This window comes from Mus caroli, chromosome 6 (genome assembly GCF_900094665.2).
Source record: "Mus caroli chromosome 6, CAROLI_EIJ_v1.1, whole genome shotgun sequence".
Lineage (NCBI taxonomy): Eukaryota > Metazoa > Chordata > Mammalia > Rodentia > Muridae > Mus > Mus caroli.
The window spans coordinates 74686021-74695690 of NC_034575.1; positions in this window are offsets into that span (position 1 = coordinate 74686021).

Genomic DNA, 9670 nt, shown 5'->3' on the forward strand with positions numbered 1-9670 from the left:
CGCCCCCCACTTCCCTACCCACCCATTCCCATTCTTTTGGCCCTGGCATTCCCCTATATTGGGGCATATAAAGTTTGCAAGTTGAATGACCAATTGGTTGATGGTTTAGCATCTAGCTATTGCTTCTCTCTATCTGCTACTTGTGTTTTATTCTTTCACTTTTGCTCACTGTACACTTAGTAAACATACTGATTAAAAACTGAAGGCATGGCCATTGAAGAACATTCCCTGCAGCTTTGAGAACAAATGGTAGATAGATAAACCAATAAAAACATGCATATTGCCAGGCAGTGGTGGTGCAGGCCTTTAATCCCAGCACTTGGGAGGTAGAGGCAGGCAGATTTCTGAGTTCAAGACCTTCCTGGTTTACAGAGTAAGTTTCAGGACAGCCAGGACTGCACAGAGAAACCTTGTCTCAAACAAAACAAAACAAAACAAAACAAAACAAAACAAAACAAAACAACAACAACAAAAAAAAAAACCCAAAAACCAAAAATCAAAACACACAAAAAAATTCTTATCTCTGTCCCTTGAGACTGTTGGGTATTTACACAGAAGTACATATTATTTCTATTCCACATCAGGACACTATGATTAGATACTATACAATCACAATCAATAACTACAATACTTGTTTAGGGACCTGCTCTGAGTAAATATTGTTTCTGTGTAACTCAGGTGGCAACCATACTAAGCTGCAGTGAGTGAGACACAGGCTATAACGAGACTTTGAACTCATGATGGGGATTTAGAACGAGAAAAGCTGCATCTGCATGACGTAGTCAAAGAAGGCCTGATAAAGGCAAAGAGTTTGAACCAAGAGGAATTAACTCACTTGCTTTGTCTACCTGAGATGCAGAGATTCTCTAAGCTTGGACCCTGTGGTGAAGCCAATGATGTGGCCAGGTCATGCATCAGTATACTTAAGATCATGCATCCCATTTCTGAAAAATAGATGGCATTAAATACAATGATCAGCCTGGCTCTGTTCGGTGGCTTGTTTATTGCTATGTAAGCAATCAAGTTTTAAATAAAACATGGAAAGAGGTATGCAAAGTGCTGCCAAAAGAAATAAATCAAATTAATTACTTCCTAGGTACATCTCTCTTACACAAGCCTCCAGCAGGCTCTCTCTCCAGTACCTGCCAATGTGAAGAATTGCCAGCAACCAAGGTACTGCTGATACCTAGGGGGCAAAGACAAACAGGTGTACTTCCAAGAGTTAAGAGCATCGAAAATGTTTTCACCGAGGGTTTATAAAATTAAGCTTTTATGCATTTGAAGGAGTGAGTGAAGTTTTCTTTGGTGTGTACAGTGAAGAAATCATGAAAATAATTAACTGTTCTACACAACCATTATCCGCTGACGATGTAATTGTATAGTCCTAGGGCACATAACATTAATTATTACCTTTGAGTGAAAAATATATTTTTCTCTTAATTAACCTCATTCAAGCAGAAGAAAACACAAAATAACTGAGCCCAGAATGTAGGAATATAAATATATTATTTCATGCCTATGTTTTCTTTGATGTTACAAATTTTAATACAAAGTCACTCACTGACTTTGTGTAATTTATAACTCTGGACCAAGATGGGCTTTTTCATTTTTTTGTGTATCACTCAGAATCACTTTGAGAGGAAACTAAACTTTCATTGAATGAATTTGCCTTGACTCCTTCTCTTTTAAGCTGAAGATGACAAGAATTTTCCTTAAACAAAGCATATACTAACTCAGCACAGTTATTGTGGAATTTATAAAAAGTGCCAAATGTGGTCTTTCTTTTGTCTTGTTTGTGTCAGAACATTGCTCAAGGGTGTGGATTCCCCCAGGGTTTCAGTCTGTGAATTGAAGTGGCTCATTTGCATGTTTCCTGCCTCATGAAAATGGATAAGAAAAGGACCCAAGTGACTGACATTCTAGTTCTATTATACTTTACATGACTATACCAAATAACACCCCCTTCAATCTTTTTCAATTGTTTTCCTATTTATGTTAGTCATATGTTGGACTGACATTGTTAATTGGTGGAAGTCAGCTTCCGGCGAGTCAGATTTACATTTCAAATAAGTGAAGTCACCTGCACTGATCAGCACACACAAAAAAGTTTGTTTTTTTTTGTTTTTTTGTTTTTGTTTTTTTTTAGTTTGTATACTTGTTCACAGTGCACGCATGCGCATACCTAAGAGTACATGGGGATGGCAAAGCACAACTTTCAGAAATCATTTCTTTCCTTCTATCAGGAAGATTTCAGGGGTAGAATAGATCTTTATCTACTGATTCATCCTACCACACGGTGGGTTTGTAAGTGTATACTTCTGTTTATGTTATGCTGATATCAATTATGTTCTCTGAATTTTCTCTTTAAAATATAAACGTTTGAAGAGCTTAGGAGAAGCCAGTGGTAGAATAGAAAACCAATCACCAACATTGCCACCCCCCAAAAAATGCTTATAATATGTTATAGTTTTAACAGATTTTCAAATACACAATTACCTGGAGATTTTTTCTAAATAAGATTATTACTTTATTTCTTGATTTTCCTACTGACTTAAGCCTATAGCTCCTCAAAATGAGATTAAATTTGGCTTGTGTCCAGTATGCCTGGATCCATAGATGAATTATGATAAATGTGGGTAAGTTTTACTTCAATGGCAAAAAAAAAAAAATAGTATTGGGATGAAGGCCAGAACCCTGGGTACTTTATAAGGTATTTGTAGGCTAATGACTCGATTGAGAAAGAGGAATTCAAAGCTAGAAATGCAAGAAATTGGCAGACACTATGCAATGGGATATGAAAGTCTGGAAAGATTTAGAAAAGAAATATCTTTCAGTGGCCTTCTTTGTTCTCAATGGATTTTTATAGACATATAACAGCTGAACAATGCACAGTGGGCATAAGGACAGAGCGAGGTGAATCCCACAGACATATCTTGGTATTTTATTCACTGAGCTTGTTCACAGTTGCATCAATGTGAATGAAGAAAGGCATGTACATGAAACCATGCATATCTTGTTTGATATTCGATATTTCTTGATTCTTAAAATACGTAACTTTGGGAAATGAATGAAGAACTGTATTGTCAACAATGTCATTTAGCTAATACCTCTCCTGCTATTTCTTTAGGGGAAGTTCTGTTTTCCTTGTGATGGGATGGGAAGGCTAATTATGCCAGTGAATTTTGTAAACAGGGGTGGGGGGTTGACATTTTTTTATGCTGGGCCATTCATTCTTAGTTCAAAAACTTCTCTGGATCTTTCTTTCCTCTAGTACACCAACCAATATCAAATGAACACTTTATAAAATATTTTTGGCTTCTTCTCAAGACTATTTTTTTAACAGAAAAAAATTTACCACAGTAAATTCTAATTTATTTACTTATCCCCAGCCACACATAGAACTACCAAAAATCCATAAATAAAAGAACAATCAGTTAAGTTTCTAAGTGAGTAAGCCATTGGGCCTTCTCCATCATATAGGAGATATAGGGAGGGTACATGACAAGGTAATGTTTGCTCTTTTAAGCTACTAGCATATCAGGGTCACTACTAGAAGGATAGGTTTATCTAGAACACGCATCCTCAGTTATTTATTTTTTGAGAGTTTACAGTTGTTGTGATATTTCTTATTAATTAATTAATTGTAATTTCATAAATATATTGTTTTATAATGTTACTCTCCCTTCCAATAGAGCAAGACATTATGCTTCAAGATGGACACATTTTTTTTATTATCATATTTTTTTTCTGGTTCCATTAGGTTCTTGTCTGGTTTATTGCTTGCTTTTATGTCTGACTTTCCCAACTTTGCCATCCTCTTTCAAGTTCTGATTTCTTCAGACAGAGTAGCCAGATTTACCACTTATGAGCTGTTTTGGTTCCTGGGTGGAAAACACTCATAACTGGAGACACTGTTTCCAGTCAGTGTCAAAACAAGACATGCACAGAGGAAGTATTCTCTTGACTTGATATTTGACCGATATAGATACTTCTCTAGGGCCAAGGCCTAAAGCTGGCTCTATCTCCTAAATGTTGACTTTACTATTGTGCTCAGCGATAGTCTGGATCTGGGTTATTTCTTCCTTGATGATGTTTCCATATAGTACAACATGACTCAGGATGAGAGAGAACCAGATTAAGAGTATCGAAGAGTTTCCCTGATGAACTGAGAGTAAAGTAGAAAGCTTGAAAAAGAGTCCTGACCATAACTACTACAAAACAAGATCAGAAGAGGGAACCCAAGAAGCAAGATAATCAAGTACTGAGGGCTTAGAACAAAAGGGTGCACTACCCAAAGCAGAAAACCTATACAAGTGAGAGAAGATGAGACTAATTGCTGTCCTTAGGGCAAACCAGGGAACACTAGTCTAAGTTACTAGGAAAAACCTCATGTGTAAGACTCTAATGTCTGTATGGCACTCAAGATTAAAGTAGGCAGAATTTGTTCAAAAGGAAACCTAAAATGAAGACACACACCACCAGTTTTTCAAAGTTGTGCCCACAAGGAGCTTTAATGTCATAAGGGAAACAAGATAAAGGTAGGAATAAATAGACTTGCTGAATAATAATGACTAGATATTCCAGATTCCTCACATCAAGGAATCTAAAAGTGAAATGGGAAAATTGAAAGAACAAAATTATGACTCCAAGGGCTGGAGAGATAGCTTAGCTTGTAAGTATTTGCCATACAAACATGAGGAAATGAGTGTGATCTCCAGAAACTTTGTTAAAATGCCTGGTGGAGAGTGATGTGTTTTTAGTGTTAGCATTGGGGTGATGGAGACAGCAGGACTCCTTGAACTTAATGGCCATCCAATATAGGCTAATTGTGGAGCTTCAGGGAGCCTTAAGGGAGATGGATGCCAACCCTCAGGATGATTCCCAAGGTTGTTCTCTGTCCACTACATAATACATCGAAGGGGACATAGTTATTGTAAGAGTTTTAAATTTCAATATGCAAAGACAGAAACAAGACGAAAAGTAAGAATAAGGCAACAAATTACGGCCTGGCAATATGAATCAGCAAGGAAAGGCACTGCCTGACAAGGCTGACATATATGTTTTCTCTTCAGGATTTATAGTGTGGAAGGGGAGAACTGATACTGTCCTTTAACTTCCTTATGTACACTGTGATGTGCACACACACACACACACACACAGAGAGAGAGAGAGAGAGAGAGAGAGAGAGAGAATGAACACATGTAAAACGAAAGAGGAGAATCATAGAAGAAACCAATCATGATTGAAATGCAATATATATGTCTCTGTGTGTATATATGATAAATATTGCTTTACATTTTCTGTAATGGACATTTAAATACTAAAGAATCCATTCAGCTAAAACTCAAAAAATCATTTTAGTACCAGCATTTTTCTTCTCTAAAATAATAAGGCCGTTTTGGGGGTCACTTGTAGATGATTTATCAACATTTTTCTGACACAAACATATTTGTGAGAGCTACTCTTTCCATCCCTCCAATAAGTCATGAGGTTAGAGATCATAGAAACAAAGTGGTTGCCCTTCAGATTATTTAAGACTTTGTAAAGGAAATGTGGGAGGAAGGGTGTTTGAAAAGGTTGGTTTTCCCAAATGTACAGAGCCTGCAGAGCAAGCAATACAAGCAAGCAAACTACCCTATTGTCAGCTTTTCTTCTTGAAAGGAATGAGAGTCATCCTCTGAGTTGTCCTGAGTCTCTTGTATCCTCAGTGCCCAGCATCCTGTGTACCTAGCAACATCAGTGCCTAGCATCTGAGCACCTAGCATCCTGAGTACCTAGCAACATCAGTGCCTAGCATCTGAGCACCTAGCATCCTGAGTACCTAGCAATATTAGTGCCTAGTATTCTGAGAACCTAACCTCCTGAGTACCTAGAATCTATTGTTTAACACTTTTTTACTCCATTGGTTGCAAAACTACTCCAATAGCCACACTTCCCATAACCTTTATTTCAATGTGCTTGACATCCTCATGAGCTTGAATACCTCAAATAACACAGTACTCTGAATGCAGCAAAATGGAGAGAAGAAATACTCAAATTACCAGGGGAATAAGAGGAAAATGCTTTTCTTGTACAGACAGAACTTAAAAACAAAGTTGTTGGGGTTTTTTTGTTTGCTTGCTTGTTTGTCTTTCTTTATTTTTATTTCTTTATTTTATTTTTTATTTTTTTCTATCAGAGGATTCAGTTGTGAGACTGGGGAAAGAGATATTGAAACTCAGAATGATGAAAGGTTTTTTAATTAAGGTGACATGAATGATGGGCTCTGTAATTTATTCTGATTGTTTTATTCTTTATTTTTTAAAATCATAAACTCTTGTAACTTGAGTAAATCCTGGGGTGGTTTTGAAGCCAAGTGCTCAATTGCCTTTGCCTTGCTCAGTTCCTAAATGTTTGCCATTTCTCAGGAGGTATTGCTATAAGAGCCATCCAATTTCATTTGCCCTATCCTTTCTTTAGACCACAATAATTATGAATGGGCCTGGATAATAGTATCCACTCTCTTTTCTCTTTATTCTATTTTCAAGATAGCAGATCTTTCTACCTACTCTAAAGAGCCCTGACATGCAAACAAAGGCAGGGTATTTACCTTCATGTAGAAGTCTAGGTACCCAATCCCTACTCACCACCATTCACCCAATTTCAATAAAAAAAAAAAAACTGATTTATTTGATGGAAAAGAAATTGCACTCAAATTGCACAGAACTCATGAAATGAGTCCAAAGGTCAAATTAGGTAGAATACTATTGCTCCTGTTTAACTCTGATATATTTGTACTGCTGGTTAGAGACCACAGTGTAACTCAGAGCCTGGGATCAAGACAGAAAGTGTTTGGTACTCACATCCCTTTGCTTAGTTAGGCACTAGGCCATCTGATGGCACATGTGGAGGTTAACACGCTTTCCCCATGCTTTGCAAACCTCTTTCTTTAAAATTTCTTTCTTTACTTTTTGAAATTGGAACATAATTGTACAATTTCTCCTTTTCTAAGCCCTCCCATATACCTTTCTCATACTCTCTTTAAAACTTATGGTCTCTTTCTTTAAAATTAATTTTTGTTATATGTATTACTAAAACAATGTGCACATTAAGTATATTATTATTTGTTTGTAGGTTTTCAAGGCTGATCCCTTCGTATCGCATAACTAAATTGTGGACTATTCTTTGGAGAAGACTATCTCCACCCCATCCCCAATCCCCACATTCCTTAGTTACTTGAAGTTCTTTGTGTAGGTTTGAGACTTCGTGGACCAATAAGCAAGTTTACTCATGTTTTCCTCATTTCATGTTTAAGCGGTCAGATTGGTGAAACTTCATGGATCTGACATTACTAGGAGACACAGTCCCATAGCTCACTCCCTGATCCTCTGGCTTTTACAAGCTTTCTGACACCTCTGCTGCAATGTTCCCTGAGCTTTGGGTGCAGGAGTTGTTTTGTGGATGTATTCACTGAGGCTGGTTCCTACAACTCTGCATTTTTATTGGTTATGGGCTTTTTAAAATGTTTTTATTTTTTTATTTTTTTTTTTTAGTGATCTTTATATTGTTGCAAAAAGAACTACACATGATGAGGAATGAAGACTGCATTTGTCTTTGGCAATAAGGGAAAACATTTAAAATGTATTTATTGCTTATGCTGGTTTAGTAAAGTAGAAGTTGTAGGTTCTCTAAGAGCATGACTTCATCAGCCCTGGGTAGTTGGCTAGATGTCCAGCACCAGGCTTGATGTTTCTCTTGTTGAGTGTGTCCTAAGTCTACTTAGCTACTGGTTTCTACTAACGTGCATGTACTGATTGTACATGTACACTAATCTCTTCTTTCTAAAATTAATTTTAAAATTATTGTTTGAAAATCTCATACATGAACCCAGTACATCTTGCTCATTCCTCCCTGACACACTCACTCACTGCACTCCCCCTCACAGACCTCACTTCTTCCTCCCAACTTAGTGGCTTTTGTTGATCTTATTGGTGTCATTTTTCCTGTTTTGCTTGCTTGTTTATTTGACAAAGGGTTTCACTATGAAGCCCTTGTTGACATGGAACTCACTACTTAGATCAGGTGGACCTCAAAGTCACAGAGATCTTCCAGCCTCCTGGAAACAGGGAATAAAGGAAAGAGCCACCATGCCCGACCTTCTCTTTTTATTAATTGTCCACTGAGCCCAGAGAGAGTTTGCCAGGAATTTTGCAGCAAACCATCTCAAATCATGCACATTGTTGTTTCTTACAGTGAGTAAGAAACATTCTCCCCTCTGTAGAGTGTACTTTCACAACTTCCTTTTATCCACATTAATTCTATAATTCTTCAACATCTACACTCATATTTAGACTTTTCATTCAGTTGTGTCACGATGTGCCCAGAACCTACTGAATGTATGAGGCCACCAAATCAGACATTTGCTTGTATGCCATGTGTTATCTTTTATGATATATTGGTGAATATTTCTTGTCTCTTAAGTAATAAAAAAATAGTCTCTTTGTGGAAAGGACTCTGTTTTCTGCCCCAGTCTCTAGGAAATAGGTGGAGTCACCAAATGAGAGTTACAGATCCTTAATGCATTTGACCTATAACTTCCTCAAATTAAAAAAAAAAAAACATAAAATATTGGCCTATTACAACTACATAGTGTGTGAAAATTCTTTATTCCAATACTTATTTTCATTTCCACAACATAGCATTGGAGATAGAGTAGTGTTAGCTGCAGCACTACTAATGACAAGAAATATATTGAATTTCTAGATAATCTATATAATTTTAGACAGATTTAAATGCATGGAATTGTTCCTAATGATGCTGTAAGCATTTTCAGCAATCATTGAAAGTCGTTTTAGCCTTTCTTTCTGAAAATGTTTACTAGGGTACTTCTGAGTAGCAAAATCAATGTGTGTGTGTGTGTGTGTGTGTGTGTGTGTGTGTATGTGTGTGTGTGTATACACATGCGTGAGCATTCATGTGTATGTATTTGAGTGGTTTCATGGTTATATAGTCAAAAATATAGGAAATGAGAAAGATGATTATACTGGCTAGTTTTGTGTCAACTTGACACAGCTGGAGTTATCACAGAGAAAGGAGCTTCAGTTGAGGAAATGCCTCCATGAGATTCAAGTGTAAGGCATTTCCTCAATTAGTGATCAAGGGGGAAAGGCCCCTTGTGGGTGGGACCATCTCTGGGCTGGTAGTCTTGGGTACTATAAAAGATCAGGCTGAGCAAGCCAGGGGAAGCAAGCCAGTAAGAAATATCCCTCCATGGCCTCTGCATCAGCTCCTGCTTCCTGACCTGCTTGAGTTCCAGTCCTGACTTCCTTGGTGATGAACAGCAGTATGGAATTGTAAGCCAAATAAACCCTTTCCAAATCCCCAACTTGCTTCTTGGTCATGATGTTTGTGCAGGAATAGAAACCCTGAATAAGACAAATTGGGGAGTATCGGGGTGCCTTGCCAGAGGAGTGTCTGCACACCCGCAAGGACTCTCACAGGATTCCCCAAGGGATCCTAAGACCTTTGGTGAGTGGAACACAGCTTCTGCTCCAATCCAATTGAGCAGGACCTGAGACTGCATTAACTAGGGAAGCAGGCAACCCGGCCTCTGCTGGGGCACAATCTTGCACGAGTCTGACTCGACCAGCAAGAACGACACTGCAACAGGATCCTTCTGCACACGTTTATT